Below are 17420 nucleotides of genomic sequence, written 5' to 3'. Positions count from 1 at the left end.
GAACAGAAATATTTCAATGAAACAACGCTTGTGTAGTGTAAAAATGTCCGATACTCGGCAGTTTTCCACAACGGCAATTCATTTAGGGAACGTAGTCTTCGATGTATCTCAAAAGAAAGCCGTATTTTTGTCATGTATGTAGATACTGCTTCCTTCTGTCTAGGATAAACGTGAACAAAACGCTCGAACAAATTGGTTGTAAGCCCAACTAAAACTTTTTGGGTTACACCCTCATCTGCTAAGTGGAGCCTATCTGATACAGGAAAACCTTCGACCATATAAAAGCCATCGATGTCCTCTAGTGGTGTACGCCATTCTTCATGGTAGAGTCTCTGCTCTGCTGTCTCTAGTCTCTGCCTAAACCCAGCATCCTTACGTGGTTCTGCGTTTATGGAATCGAATATCATTTTCCTGCTGTCGGGTCCAACCTCAATTGAACTGCCTACACATGTGCATTTTAAGCATCCATGTTTGGCGTTGAAGCTCATGGCAGCTAGATACAAAAATTAATTGTTGATTAAAATGATTTCAAATTTCTATTAAAATTAACATACCTCTCAAAGCGGCTCGCATTGGCGAATCGGCAATAAAGGCACGAAGTGAAAAGGAGATCTGCTTATCTCCAAACTTCAAACCTCTTCGCTGAAGATCATTTATTTCCTCAACTAGAGGTCTTAAAAATTCCTCCAAGCTACCCGGTTTTTTCGATCCTCCAAACGTTCCAACAATCATTGCTGGGTGCTTTAAAAGTTCAACAATTCTTATTTGAATTGGCCAAAGCTGCTTCGGGGAACTTTTAAAGAGTGGAAGTCCATCAATAGAGACATCCACCGTAAATGCGTCTACTTCTGGAACAACGTTTCTGAAAATAGAAATATACTAGAAGCTTTCAAATTCCAAATTATCTTTTTCCGATTTTGTATAGTCTTAATTGTATGAATCTTTTTCTGGTTATTAAATTCATGATAAATTGTTAGAATAATTAACAAATTAAAAAAAGACTTACTCAAAGTATGTTACAAGAACTTTTTTGATGCCATGATACCATAATTCCAGATCCAATCTGCGTTGGTGTTTTAAGAAGCGTTCGTTTTGTTTTAGGAACTTTGGCTTTGAAATATTTCCTTAAGATGGCAAGAAAACCTTCAGTTAGGAAACGGGAAGCACGACCCTGTATCACTAGATGCACAAGCGTATCTTTCAAACTCAAATTTTGCATAAATGAGTACGGGTCCTTGGCATCAACAATTTCTTTAACCGGATCATCCATCTCCTCGATTCCTTCATTGTTCTGGTCAGTAGTATCGGAAGATGTTACTGGATTTTGATGTACAGAACAATATCTTGTAAAAAGCGATTCAAGATCTTGTTGTAAAACTTCTGAAAATTACGATAGTTTGTAAATGAAAATGAAAATGTAAAGCGTACATTAAGTTTATCTGTTAACTATGCACAAGAAGCATTTCTACGTATTTTTTTACTTACCCACTCCTAAATCCGGCCAAACAGAAGTCGAAACAGTTTCTAGCGTGATGTTTAATTCATCGACACTTCTTCCAGCTTCCTCCAACAATCGATTTTGCTTTTTGTAGAAATTCTCTGTTTGCTTTGAACGCTTAGACATGATGATTTAGTCCTTACGAGTAGACAGTGAACATGAGCAAAACAATCAAGGCAGGAGGAGAGGTAACAAACAATCACACGACATAGCAGCTTATGGACCGCAGAGGTAGTTTGTATCATAGAGGTAGAGAGAAGAGCTTCAAAATTGAATGATTTGAGTGGGGTTCTCATATTTTGCACCGCTGGGATAGACTCGACTGGGGGTGCGATAAGGATGACATTCGCACTCCCATCATCCGAGATATCTGCGACAGATTTGGTTTTTCGATTCTAAACTCAGGAGATGCAACTATGATGCAGACACATCAAAGTAGAGCGAGTGCACTGGACTTGTCTCAATGGCCATCAACAATGGCCCTGGATTTTAGTTGGAAGGTAATCCAGGACCCTATCGGCAGTGACCACTTGCCGATAGAAATTTCCTACATCAAGGGAGGATGTCCAGTAGATGGAACACCCGTTAAATGTGACTTAACGAGGAACATCGACTGGACGAGATACGGTGAATTAATAGCCGCTTCGCTTTCACTTGACTTGGAAGATTTGTCTCCTGTCAAAGAGTACGAAAAACTTGTTTCAATCATAAACAAGTGCGCCCTTGAGGCCCAAACAAGGCGCTCCCATCAAGCAAGGACATTTAAAAAACCCCCCACTCCTTGGTGGGACAAGGATTGCCAAGCGGCTTTTACCAAAAAGCGTGAGGCATTCTAAGCCTTCCGGGACACGGTCTCGAGGTCCTTATATGAAAAATATAAAGGACTGGAGAGAACGTGCAAAAACCTGTTGAAGGCGAAGAAAAAGGGTTATTGGCGTAGATATGTCAATAATCTAGACCCTGCCACTTCACTTAATTCGCTTTGGAGAATGGCTAGAAGGATGCGAAACAGCAACAACATCAATGAGAGCAAAAGCTTTTCTGGCGAGTGGCTGTATGAATTTGCCCACAAGCTGTGTCCCGATTTCGTTCCTGCGCAAAACTTCAAACAACATGCCACTCCTCACTTCCATACCACTCCTATATCCATAACTGTAAACTTGTAAATATTAAAATAATTATAAAGTTAGTCTTAATCGGACCCTCCAGCAAACAAGAGGCGAATAAAGCGGATCATCCCCAACATAAAAACATTTTTGAGTTTTAACTCGCGCAAGCAGAACATGGGATCTATTTTCTTGGATATACAGGGGGCATTTGACTCAGTTTCACCATACAAGCTGAGTCAAAAATTAGAAAATGTGGGGCTGGGTCCAAAGTTGAATAACTTTCTGTTCAACCTTTTGTCGGAAAAAGCTATGAGTTTCAACAATGGTCATGTTCAGCTAAAGCGGACCAGTTTCCATGGACTAGCACAAGGGTCCTGCTTGAGCCCCCTGTTATACAACTTTTATGTTAGCGAAATAGATTCTTGTCTAGCTCCGAACTGCACCATTAGACAATTAGCAGACGACGGCGTCATATCTTTTGCAAGCAGAGACGCCGCCGAAATACAACGGGCTTTACAAACCACTTTGGACAACCTTGCCGAGTGGTCTGAAAACCTTGGTATCAAGTTTTCTGCAACGAAACCTGAGATGGTAGTCTTTTCTCCTTTTAGCGACAAAGCATTTTTCAAATTGCGGGTTCCGTGTTGTGTCTACACCGCAGAACTAGCCGCAATCTTGTACGCACCATTGATTATAGCAGCGAGACCTTCGGATCAGTACTTCATCTTTACAGATAGCCTTAGCGCAATTGAAGCACTACGATCCCCGAAGGCTGTTAAGAGTCAGGATTTCCTTACCATGAAAATCATAGAATTGCTTGGCTCCATGTTCGACAAGGCGTTCAGGATTTCGCTAATTTGGGTACCTTCTCATTGTGGAATTCCCAGCAACGAGAAGGCAGACTCACTGGCCAAAACAGGCACCCAACAAGGCGCATTTTACGACCGTCCGATCTCGGCACGAGAGTTTCTTCGCCTACCACAGCCACTTTTACTGTCTCGTTGGCAGAGCATGTGGGAAGCGAATGATCTCGGGCGATTCCTTTTCTCGATCTCTCCGCAAGTGTCCCTGCGGCCTTGGTTCGGTGGGCTCTCTGTAGACCGGGCGTTCATACGCATGATGTCTCGACTTACGTCGAATCATTTTGCGTTGAACGCTCATCTGCAGCGTATAACTCTGGCTCAGACGAAGGTGTGTGGTTGCGGTGACGGATTTCACGATGTGGGTCACCTTCTGTGGTCCTGCGTGGAGTTTGAAACCGCAAGACCCTCCTTGTTGGGCACAGTCGAGAGCATCGGCAGACGACCGGGCATAGAAATCAGGGAAGTGTTGGCGACCAGAGACCTCGCATACATGAGGCTCATCTACCGATTCGCCAGAGACAACGGTCTTATCCTTTGATTCCGCATCCCCATTATCCTTTCAATCCTAAGACCCCTACATTCCTTTTTTGTTATTCGTTGTGTTGTCCGTGTCTTAATTGTTCTTTGTAGTGCCACGGGTGGTCCGTTGACGAAGCAACAGTATCCGGGACCAAAGTCGACACTATCGTTAGAAGGGAGGCAGACTTTTCTGCAATAGTGTTCTTCATTTCTACCTAGCCTTGATGGTGCGAGTTCGGCCTTGTTGGCGTTGGTTTCGGAGGTGGTCGGCGGGTCCTACCTCGTGATTAGCAGAGACCCTGCTGTTACAGAGGGGAACTCGCCGATAGCTTCTGAGTTCGGTGCTGGCTTGGTCGAGCTTGGACTATCACTGCTGGGCAGTTTGAGAAACACTATACAGAGGCAAATGTTTGTGCTCTCCAAAACGCTGTGTTTTTTTTGTGTTTAGATTTGTTTCACTCTCCATATCCGATACACGGATGGATGATCCGTTTACACACCACACTACCATCAACACAATACCGCCAGCAATAGTCTCGGACCTAATCATTGCTACAAATTCTACAATAGACCTGGATTTCCACACTGCAATCGCCACACACCCACAACCGAGCATGCCCGGGATAAGGCTTAATACCAGGGAAGAAATGCCTTGGTAATTTCTTTGTGAATTTTTTGTTTTCGACATTTGTATTTCGTCAGCACATGCGGTGCTGACAATACGGTTCCTAGCCGTGATAATTAATAAATAAATAAATAAAATAATAGTATTTTCATTGGGGTACGAGTACACACTTCCTTCTAAAATCAACCGTCAATAAAGAAAGACGTGAAGCAGCATATTATTACATATATATATATATATATATATATATATATATATATATATATATATATATATATATATATATATATAATTACAAGTCGTGTTTCTAGTTCCCTGTCTTTATTCGTTCGTGGTCGGACTAAGAATGATGGCCCGTCGAGGAGCCTGTCTGTGTGTAGCCGACTGACGATGCACAGATGTCATTTGGCTAAGGTTTTCTAAATAAGGTGTGATGAAATATTATAATGAAATATAATATTCATCACCTATCTATTATTTCTCCGGGGGGTAGAGATCGGGCGTCCTCGTCCGAATATTAACGACAGTATTCAAAAAAAGTTCAAATGGTTTCCTAGCCTAATTCCTTATCCTAATACAATTGACATACAATGAATTTGCGTTCCTTAATTTAAGTACCGTATACAAAAAAAAAAAAAAATGGTTTCATTCGAATTCTTTTTACGCTATTCCTTACTGGTTAAATTTTTAACCTCTTAATCTTTTTCTTATGTCTCTTAACGCCTCTAGCATTTTCAAATGTTTTGTCCTGTACGTTTTTCACTAGTATTTTTGTTGCTCTAGGTTGCATCTTAGTTCTTATGTTAGGTATAACGAATACTGCTTGCTCTTCTGCTAATGTTGGAGGGACACATTTCGTATCGTTTTTATTAGTTTGCTGTTTGGCGGCTTTGCTCATATTCTTATACGCCTCATCATACAGCACTTGAGCGTTTCTAGATATTTCTAAAAGATTTCTATTGTTAGTGTTGTTAAACAACAATTCGTTGGGCGTAAATTTAGTTGCTGAGTGTACACTATTATTGTAAAGAGTTACAGCAATTTTTGTTAAGGTTCGTGTGTCCGCTCTTTCATATTTGTACTTATTTGTATTTATAATCTCTGTTATTGTGCAGTGTGTTTTTTCAATTTGGCCGTTAGACTCTGAGCAAGATGCATACTTCAACAAAACTCCTAACGATGAAAGATAACTTTTTAGTTGGACAGACATGAATGTGGTCTCATGATCTGTTATAATTTCTTTAGGTAATCCTATGGTAGAAAAGTAAGAAGCTAATTTTTTTTGAACTTGCACAATATTTTTGTTTTTAAGATACAGCATTTGCAAATGTTTAGAAAATGAATCAATGATAGATAAGAAACTACAACTATTGATTATATAAATGTCCATATGAACGCGATCTAATGGTTTCCGGGTGATCGGTCTAGGGGAAATCTTAATATTATAACGTTTTCGTTCATACTTATTACAACTACAAATTTCACAACTGTTCACATAACGTGTAATCATTTTAAGCATACAAGGAAAAAAAATACGATCTCCTTAGCTGTTGCTCTACTTCGCATATGCCTCTATGGGCCCTATCATGTTCAGATGTTACAAGAAAGTTTTGTTTCTCAGAGCTTGTCACGTCTTCTACCATATGTGTTGTAACTACGAAATGTCCTTTACTAAAGGAATGGTTACTAAGTGTTTCTTGGATCACTTGCATAAGATTTTCTGGGGCAAAAATCGCAGTTTGCTTTCCGTTATGGTACATTCCTAAAAGCTGACTAACATTACATGAATCGAAATTATTCTTAGTGATTACAGTTCGTTGATAATTCGTGAATGGTGTTTCTTGTACAATAGAATCCGTGTCTCCCAACTTGAATATTAGCTGGTTACGATACAAATTCACAGGTCTTGTTGTGTAGTGGACGTAGTGATCGTTGGATCTATCCGCCGAATGAATCGTGCCACTACTTTGGTTTGTTCCACTTCTTGGTGAATCTGAAATGGAGGAAGCATTAATATCTCGTATTGGTTTGTCGGGATCAATCCTTCTACTCAACGCATCCGCTACTACATTAGTTTTTCCTTCTTTATACTTAACCTCGTAGTCAAAATTTTCCAGCTCTAAACGCCAATTCAGAATTTTTGAATTTTTAAAAGAAGTTTTTATGAATGTGAGGGGTTTATGATCCGTGATTAACGTAAACTTTTTTCCGTAAAGATAAGGCTTGAATTTTTTGACTGCCCAAATTATTGCTAAGGCCTCTTTTTCTGTGGCTGGATAGTTAGACTCGGTGCTATTCAGTGTCCTACTTGCAAATGGTATAGGCCTTTCACGATTATCCTGAATTTGAGACAACACCGCTCCTAAGGCGAAATTGCTAGCGTCTGTGGTAAGAATGAAGGGTTGTTCAAAATCTGGATAAGCGAGGACTTGATCAGAAGCAATAATTTGTTTTAATTCTTCAAATGCCTTTTTATAATCTTCTTCATCATAAGTGACTTTAGTGCCTTTTTTCAGGCATTTTGAAAGTAGTCTACTTAGCTTGGCATAATCTTTCACAAACTTGCGATAGTAACCAGTTAGCCCGAGAAACTGTTTAATTTCCTTTTGATTCGTGGGTATTTTCCAATCTAGAATTTTTTGAATTTTATCGGGGTTAGGTTTTATCCCGTCCTGAGTTATTAAATGACCTAAAAATTCCGTCTCTCTTTTTAGAAATTCACATTTGTTAACTTGAATTTTTAAATTGCAAGCTGCTAATCTTTTCAAGACTTTATCCAAATTTTCCAAATGTGATGTTAAACTATGACCTGTAACAATAATATCGTCCAAGTAGACAAAACAAATTGATCCTATGTATCCTGCTAATACGTGATTCATTGCACGTTGAAAAGTCGCTGGGGCATTTTTAAGCCCAAAAGGCATTCTCGTAAACTCGAAGTGTCCTTGTGCTGTAGAGAAAGCCGTTTTTTCGCGATGTGCGGGATCCATTTCTATCTGGTGAAAACCAGATTTGAGATCTAATGTGGAAAAGTATGTAGATTTTCCCAAACTATCTAAGATTTCCTCTATCTGAGGAATGGGGTATTTATCATTGATAGTTTTTTCATTTAGTTTTCGAAAATCTATTACGACTCTGATCTTTCTTTTTTGAGAGGCATCTGGTTTTTTGGGAACAACCCAAATCGGAGAAGAATATGGGCTGTTGGAGGGAACAATTATCCCATCTTCGAGCATTTCTAAGATTTGCTCCTCTACATCTTTTTTAAAATGATTTGGAAATCGGTACGTTTTGGAATATGTTGGTTCATCGTCTTTAGTTATAATTTTGTGCTTAACTACGGTAGTAGAAGAAAGTTTTTCATTGCTCTTGAGGAGTACCTGTTGATTTTTTAATATTAAATCCAAAAGGTTTTCTTTTTCATAAGGTGTCAAATGGTCAACCCTTATTAACATTTCTATTGTTTTTTTATCAATTGGTTCATCAATGTTTAATGGGATAGGGTTAATGGTTTCAAAATTATTTACATTTAGATGAAAACTTGTCGTAATAGTTGGTGCAATATGAGATTTGCTTATGATTTTTACGGTAGACTTATTGTTTTCTGATTTATATAATCCAGGCTCTATTATAATATTATTACAAAGAACTTGATGGCACGGAACAAACCAATCTCCATTTTCCAGAGTGTCAATTGTTACTATGTGATAAAACAATTTTTTAGATGGAAAATATTTGCGGAATGCAATCGAGTTACCAGCGATGGTTACTGTTTCTTCACTATAGCTGATAACAGAATCACATTCGGCTAAATATTGTGAACCGATAATTCCATCAAAAAACTTATGGAAGTCATATTCATAGTACATTTGGTCTGGAAATTCTGGTCCAAGCAAGTTTATTGATCCTTTCCGTGAAACTTTATGACGACCTGAAGTGTTCTTTATAACTGTATCAACAGATTGTAATGACTGAATTATACCCGGTTTCAAAATATTTTTATTTGCACCACTATCCAAAAGTAATTTAAATTGTCGTGAAGTTTTCGGATGTGTTCCTATTATGTATGGAAGAAAGTCTAAATTGGTAGATTTGTTTCCGTAGTCTCCCAAAAATTTACTGTAATGTCTTCCTCCTCATCTTCAAACGATCGAGTTAAGTTCGTATCAAACGTTTCGTTTGTATTTAAATTTTTCCTATTTAGTGTTAGTCTTGTTCTGCTGGTTTCAGTTTCCATTGGAACAGGGGCATTTGTGTTAGAAGAGTGCACATTTCTCGTGCTTCGGTTCATTGAACTCGATGACGATGCTTGATTTGTAGGTTTTGATCTATTGGCGTTATTATCAAAACGCTTTTGGGATCCTTCACTGTTTGAAAAATGCTTCGTCTCTGCAATTTTCCTAACATTCAAATTTTGTGCTGTCACCTCGTTGGATTTCAATTTGCATAAAAATGCATATGCCTCTTCCAAATCCTCAGGGCGTGCTGCTTGAACATGACCAAAATATGGTTCCTGCAACCCTGCAATAAATGCAGCTAGACTTGTTTCGTCTATAAATTGGTTTATAGCAGACCAACTCTCCTGATATTTATCGGTTTGCCTAGCTATCTGTTTAATCTTTTGTACTAATTCTTTTGTGTGTATGTAATAAGTTTTTAAATTTGCACTGTTATTCATCTTGTTATGCCACAGTTGGCTCATGTGCATTGATAGATCATATTTATCACTGAAAGCTTTCGTCAAAATATCTTTGATTTCTTGAAAATCAGCAGGATTTCCTTCTAAGCACAACGCATCTTTTGCTCGACCTTGTATTTTATTGCTAATAGCATCTTCATACATGCGATAAACAGCAGGATGCACGTTATTTTTAAAAATATTCAATACACTCTCAGCTGTCTTCAACCAAGCAAAAAGCTGTTTTTTGTTCCCATCGTACACTGGTACTGCCTTTATCGGATCTGGGATTTTATAAAAGGCATCCAAATTAGCACTAAGGTTAGCGCCATGCGGTTCGCTACTACTACTAGCTTGATTATTGCTAGACTTGTTCTCTAATGAGAGAATTTTTTGAGATTGCTGCTCGTGAGAGACAGCGAGAGTTTGCACAAGCTGCTTAAGCTGCTCAAGTTGCACTTGTATTTGTTCCATATTATCTGCTAAGGATAAATTCTCGATAGGAATAACTACGTTTGTGGGTATGTGCGAGAGGCTACCGGAATCGTTCGATATGGAATCGGAATCCGAAGAAAAAGCCTCAGCCGTTGGATCTCTCCACATAAAAATGTGTCGGTTAAAAACGTCTCTCTAAGAACGCGTTTTTAATACACTCAAATTAAAGAAATCGAATAGCTCTATTCAATAGTTACTATTCGAAGCACGGTAGCAAAAGTTTTTTTTTCTCTGTCACTCGGACAAACAAAAGATATTAAAAACTAAAAGTTTGCTTACCTGTGCGTTAGTGTTGAAGAACACGTGAGGATCCTAACCTCAATCCGACACTGGATGATGAAAGAGGGAAGAGGATGGTCCTTTCGATGAAAAGAAAACGGCGTTGCCACAAATCGTCCGCACTTTTGGAATCGCACGGAGATGAATATGAAGCCCTATCTGGTAGTAGCTACAAATCCGGACAAACTACGTGAGCTTTTTGTCACTCACTAGCACTGTTCTTTTTTCTAATCACCTAATACCGGCTGCGCCAATTACAAGTCGTGTTTCTAGTTCCCTGTCTTTATTCGTTCGTGGTCGGACTAAGAATGATGGCCCGTCGAGGAGCCTGTCTGTGTGTAGCCGACTGACGATGCACAGATGTCATTTGGCTAAGGTTTTCTAAATAAGGTGTGATGAAATATTATAATGAAATATAATATTCATCACCTATCTATTATTATATATACATATATATATATATATATATATATATATATATATATATATATATATATATATATATATATATATATATATATATATATATATATATATATATATATATATATATATATATATACATATATATATGCATATATATATATAATTTATGCAGTTGGATGATTTCGACTTTATTATTCGGTGGTCCGATCCAATCTGATTGTAATTTTACAACTATACATTTGCTTAACCTAGCTCTTACTCCTACATTTATAAATTACGCTCTTCATCTAACAATAGCTTATATACTGTACAAGTACGCGTGTTCATAACTGCTTCCTCCTGTAGTTCTAATCGTCCCGATTAGAATTTACGCTTAATTTTTGACTTATGTAATTTTCTGCCATTACCATCAACAAAAGTTTTCTGGTTGTCCGTTTCTACCACAGTTTCTTGGAACATATTTCTTTTTTATCTCTGATTCTCTGTACTCTTTGATAGACAATTTCGTCTTTAGATAGAGTGGGTTGATTTTCGCGTGAGAGGTTCCGCTGAGATAGCATTTTGCGTTGCGTCTTCTTTAGTTGATAAGTAACCTCATCGTATAATTCATCGCGTTTTTGAATGATTTCTTCCATTCTTATTGGCCTTTCCTCATTATCTTTGATTCCAAAAAGTATCTCACGTGGTTTTAGATTTGTCGAGGTGTGGATTATTTCGTTGTATAGTGTGCTAGCTATTTTGAATATTTCTTCTATATTTGTCTTTAATACATCTAAATATTTCTGCTAGTGTAGACTGAAACCTTTCTACAACTCCATTTGTTTCGCTTCTATTCGTAGGTGTGAAATACGTTTCGATACCAAGATCTTCCAATAAGCCCCGTATTTCAATGGATTTAAGCGATGGTTCGTTATCGCTGACCATCATTTTGGGTCTTCCGTAAGTGCTTATAACTTTCAAAAGCGCCTTTCTGGTATCCGGAATGCTTCTAGATTTCATAGGTATGATAGCAGCAAATTTAGAGAACTTATCTACCGCAGATAAGAACATGTCGGGTTGGGCTATGAATATGTCGATATGCAAAATGTCCATTGGCTTTTTTGGTAATGGAGATTCTCCGATGGTTATTTTATACGGTTTACGGTCGTATTTAGCGGTGTTGCAAACCTTACATAGCCTAATAAAGTTTTTAATTTTCTGTTTCATGTGCGGAAAGAAATATCTCCTTTAGGTTTTCCCAAATTCCTCAGTGTGCTTCGTTGTGTATCTTTTCTATAATTGTATCTTGTTCGTGCGCCTCTTTAATATCTTCTAGCATAGTGTGAGCGATTTTTATCCTGAACGTTTTACATCGATAAAAGTGTTGTTTATAAACTTTCTGTATCGTGGGTATTAGCGTAGTGGGACAGTAAATACAGTTAACTTTCTTTAAATCCATTAAGTTTTGAAAAATTTCGACAATCTGTTGCTCCGTAAATTGAACCTTTCTAATAGTTCTTCTGTATGTTCTAGGATAGACGAGTTCAATCGTATGATTTTCAGTGGAAGAAATGAGCAGGATGATTTGATTGGAAAAATGATTAACTGGGAGTAATGTCATAGGAATGAATTCGCTGTCGTCTGTGTCGGCTGAGTGAATAGTAGCGTCCGTTGAAAGATTATTTTCGTTTGCGTTCACTTTGATAGGAGATAAAGCGTCTGCTACGACATTTTGCTTTCCTGCTCTGTATTTAATATCGTAGTCATATTCCTCTAAAGCAAGCCTCCACCTGATTAATTTACTATTTGGAGTCTTCAGGTTTAGTCCATAAGTCAAAGGTTGGTGATCCGTGTACAAAGTGAATTTCCTACCGGTAAGGGCGAAAATAACTACAACTCCATACAATTGCTAACAATTCCTTTTCTATGGTTGACAAATTTTCTTCAGATTTTGAAAGGGTGCGGGACGCAAATGCCACGGGTTTATCATTACCTATTGTACCTTGAGACAGTACAGCTCCTATAGCATGATTTGACGCATCGGTTGTAAGGATAAATTTTCGTGAAAAATCAGGTCGTTGCAATATCGTACCGCTGGTTAAGATGTTTTTGCATTTTTCAAATGCTTCGATAAATTGCTTAGAATGTCCTATAGATTCGCCCTTCCGTAAGCAGTTTGTTAACGGCTTTGCAATTCGGGCGAAATCCCTGATGAATTTCCTATAGTAGCCTACAGCTCCCAAAAAACCTTTTAAATCCTTTTCGGTTGTAGGAATCGGCCATTGCTTAATAGCTTTTATCTTATCTGGGTTGGGTTTAATACCGTCAGGTGTAACAATGTGACCTAAGAATGAGACCTCTTTCTGCAGAAATTGACTTTTCGATAGTTGGATTTTCATGTGATATTCTCTCATGCAAATGAAAACCTTTCGAACGTTTTGGATATGTTCCGTGAGGCTTGTGGAATAGACAATGATGTCATCCATGTAAACCAAGCATATTTTGCCTATGTGCTGTCTAAGAATATTATCCATCACGCGTTTGGAAGGTGGATGGCGCGTTACGAAGCCCAAACGGCATCCTTAAAAAATCGTAGTGACCGTGATCAACAGAAAAAGCTGTCTTGGGAATGTCTTTCTTATCGATTTCAATTTGATGGTAACCTGCAGCAAGATCCAACGTGGAGAAATAATTTGAACGTCCGAGTTTGTCTAATATTTCGCTAATATTTGGAATCGGGTATCTGTCTTCAATCGTTTTTGTGTTCAATTTCCTGTAGTCGATGACAAGGCGCCACTTAGGAGAACTATTGAGAGATGATTTTTTAGGTACAATCCATATTGGCGATGACCATGGGCTGTTAGATGGTCGAATGATTCCTTGTTTTAAAAGATCCGAAATTTGATCTTGAATTTCTTGCTTATGGCAATATGGATAACGATATGATTTGCTGTACACCGGAAGCTCATCCGTAGTTATAATTTTATGTTTAATAGCGTTAGTAAACGTTAGTTTATCTCCTTCAGTATAAAAAATTTCATTAAACTCCTTTAAGAGTTCAATTAGTTTAGATTTTTCTTCCTTATTTGAATGTTCTAGATTTATACTATCCGTTAATGATTCTGATTTGTAAATTTCTTTAAATTCGGAAGGTTTAACTGCTTCAAAATTATTCATTTCAACATTGAGCTTCTCATTGGGTGCCGGCTTTACGGCTGCCAAATTATAAGAAATGTTCTTCAGCATTACTCGTGTTTTATGATTGCTTGAGCTGTAAATTCCCGGAAGTATTACTACATCTTCAGACAGGAAAAAATTATTCTCGATGTAAAAGTCGCCATTTGAAATAGATGTGGTTATTTCGCACATAATGTCCTCGTTAGCATTAACCGTTTGTGTGTGAGTGTCCGGGTACTTCCTTTGCATATTTATTACCCTAGTTCCTATTTTCAGTGTAGTTGTGGCACAACAAATTTTTGTATCCAGCTCTTGTAAAGTTTCATATCCTACTAATTCATCGAAGTAGGAATGAAACTTGAAAATAAAGAAAATAGCTTGTTTACCGCTTCCAAATAGTGGAAATGATACAAACTGAGTAACTTTATGCAAGCCGTTCACATTGTGAACGCAAGTTAAAACTTTTCTTTCTGAATAGATAGAAAGAGTCTTTTACAGTTCGGTGTCTTGAAATTAACTATTTTATTGAATTCAGCCGATTCCGTTATCGGCCCATAAACGGCCCAGCAGCGATCGCCGCATCAGCATAACTCGTCGCGTTGGATACAACACGACACTCCCAATGCTGATTTAGCGATTACCGACGCTCGTTGCTAACTCGCCCCCCCTCAGATGTGAACGTCCACGATTCACTGTGTTTGTTTAGGAAATGTGACGTAGTCGGGTGTCTGATTTGGTGACGAATTATGTACTGTGACTACCGTTTGCGTGTTTTTGCACCTCTTTGTAAACCAGTAAAGCAATGCTACTCCCAGTATAATGAGAGGAAAGATGATACCTCCGAAAATGTTTATCGTTGGCCAGGTTATTTGAAAAGAGTTGTTTTGTAAGCGAATGTGCTCCAATTCTTTACGTGTCTCGATGTGCAGATTATGTAAATCTTCCAGACTTATGTTCGAAATTTCCAGCTGTCTTTTAATAAACACTCCGTCGAGTGGATATAAGTTCAACGTTCCAACTAGATCGGTGAGTTTGGATGAGTATCTCACGTCGTTTATGTAAATATCGCATGTGTTGAAGCTTATTACGAACGATCCCTGAAGTGTTCTGTTGCTTATACCACAGTTGGAGACGAGTGTAAATTTCTCTACAGAGTTAATCAATATGGCGTGATTATTAATCTGTAATATTTCAGTTTTGGCTGGACTCTTCGTAAAGTTACATTCTGCTTCTCGACCTTCCATTAATCTTGGAATGCAATCTGATTCATCCAACTCTATTTCATTGATTTTATAGATTTTCGGGGTTAGAGTGCTAACACGGTATCTGATTGCTTCGTGAGTTATGAATCTGTCATACTGGAGGTGAATCTTGCCGTCGTGGTACAGGATTGGATAAATTTTTATCTTACGGAACGTTCTTGGGTCGAGTTTGGGTGTTTTTATGAGCAGCATTATTTCTTGGCGGTTGGTGGCGATAGAGGCGTCGGCGTAGGAAAGCGCTTCTAGAGTTGTGTCGAACGGAATGTTTTCTGCTGCCAGGTTTTTTTCCAAACAATTGATTTCATATTTTGACAATATTTTTTCGTTTAAAATATTCGCTTTCGTCATAACTATACTATCAACTATTTCCTGCAGTGTGTCTATCATCTTTTTTAGGTGGAGATAAATATTGATGGAATGAATTTCTAATGATTCTGATCTGAATTGAGTTATTACGTTACGAGTTTTTTCTGTTATTTCTTTAATCTGGTTGTTAATATTCCTATTGATTGTAACTTGTGCATTATTGTCATCGATGAGATTATTAATTGTTTTGTTAATAACACGAAGATCGTTTGCATCTGGTGTTCCTGCAATAAACTTCCAAATTGTTCCTATGGAATCCCAACGTTTGAATCTTTTAGTGGGAAGCATTCTTTTCAATATGGTATTCAGTTCTTCGAATTGGTTTTGGATAATACTGGAAAATTGATTATTGCTCATTTTTTCGAAATCGTCCTTAATTGCTTGAATATAACCCTTATACGCAGTTAAATTGTAATGGTGTATGTAAATATGGCTATCTATCCTTATTCTTGCCCAACCTTCGTCCATTGCAACTATAGGTTGGTTGTCTACCTTCAGAATAGAGATCCTCGGCTCAGCTAGGGTACATACTACAAATAGAAAACTGTAAGAAGAGAACAATGATGTTAGAATGACGGTATTGTTAGCTATCTTATTTTTATATCGTTTTTATGAATTTTTCGTGAATCATTTGTGTTTATAGTGCTTTTGTTTACTTTGTTAATCTTGATTTTCTTGTATCTCGGCTTGTGTTTTAATCTGGCTCTGGTTTTTTCATAAACTGTCATATCCTCTTTTATATTTATTTCCTTTTTTCTCTTATTGTAATATGAAATATCTTTCTCCTGTTTCTTTGTTAAATTTTTGTAAACATTTTCACAAATATCTGATGAACGGACAGACGGTAAAATTATCTCATAAGGAGTATATTTAGTAGTCGAATGAATGGATGAATTATATTTGTGAAGTGAAAGCTCGATTAGATCAGAAATAGTTAAATTGTTGTTCTCAAATTTCGTTATTCGATAAATTTCTAATATGGTAGAATGGAACCTTTCTATTACTCCATTCATTTCACTTCGACCTGTAGCTGTTAAATATATTTGGATTTGGTGAGTTTTATAAAAATCTATTAGATCTTGTGTACCAAAAGATTTTTCGCCGTCCATTACTAATATTTTAGGAGGATGGTATTTTGTAATTATTTCTTTAACTGCCGGAACAATATCTAAGGCGGCTCGCGATTGAATTTCTTTAATTTGAGCGAATTTTGAAAATTTATCGATGTAAGTTAAAAAATAATGTTTTTCGAGAAACATTATATCAATGTGTGCAATTTGGAAAGGGTGTACGGGGATTGGAGTTTGTTGTTGAGGATACCGGATAGGGTTTCGGTCATATTTGTTTTCATTGCAGATACAGCAATTGGAAACAATTTTTTTTATCTTGGCTAGCAGCTTTGGAAAATAGTATTTACGTAAAATTTGCGACTTATTTTCCTGGGCTCCACGATGTGCCCTATTGTGCTCTGCCGTGATTATTTCTCGTTGTTGATCTTCGTCTGTAATGTCTTCCAGAAGATTTTGAGTAAATCGAATCTTAAGGAGCTTCTGACTTCCAAAATACTTCCTATAAACCTCTTGAAATTTTCCCATTATGTCTTCACTCGTGAAAAGTCCGTTTACTTTTGATATTGTGAAATGATCCTTTAGAATCTGTAAAAGAGATGATTCGGTTATTATTTCGGAGTAAATTGTTGTACGTTTAAAATTTTGGAATGGATATTCAATTACTGTGTTTGGTTTCCCTTTTTTCAACACGATCTGGTTGTGAAAAGCATTAAGTGGTGCTTCTGTAGAGATAATGTAAAAATCGTCACTAGTTTGTGATGAATGTTGCGTACCAGTCATAGAGAAAACTATTCTGCTGAGGGCATCTGCTACAACATTGCCTTTGCCTGGTTTATACAAAATCTCGTGGTCATGCTCCTCTAAATATGCTTTCCAACGTTTTAATTTTGCGTTAGTATTTTTTTGGGAGAGGGCAAAAGTAAGTGGTTGATGATCAGTTAATATTTTGAGTTTAGCTCCATACAAATAATTGCGGAAAGTTTGTAGTGACCAGAAAATTGCAAGCATTTCTTTCTCAGGGGTGGAATATTTCTCTTCAGTTTTAGATAGTGTTCTTGATGCGAAGTGAATTGG

General features: G+C 37.5%; 1 long non-coding RNA gene across 1 annotated transcript; it reads right to left on the bottom strand.

Annotated features, from left to right (window-relative positions):
• Positions 1 to 574: 574 nt before the first annotated feature.
• LOC118514579 lies at positions 575 to 2019 on the bottom strand. The gene is made up of 3 exons (XR_004906673.1): positions 1486 to 2019; positions 1007 to 1380; positions 575 to 862 (listed from the first exon to the last, which is right to left on the bottom strand). It is a non-coding gene; the product is annotated as an uncharacterized LOC118514579 (long non-coding RNA).
• Between the last annotated feature and the right edge of the window lie 15401 nt (positions 2020 to 17420).

This window comes from Anopheles stephensi, chromosome X (genome assembly GCF_013141755.1).
Source record: "Anopheles stephensi strain Indian chromosome X, UCI_ANSTEP_V1.0, whole genome shotgun sequence".
In the NCBI taxonomy this organism is placed as follows: domain Eukaryota; kingdom Metazoa; phylum Arthropoda; class Insecta; order Diptera; family Culicidae; genus Anopheles; species Anopheles stephensi.
The sequence above is the reverse complement of the archived record's forward strand: the minus strand, read 5'-3'. Positions and strand labels throughout refer to the sequence as shown.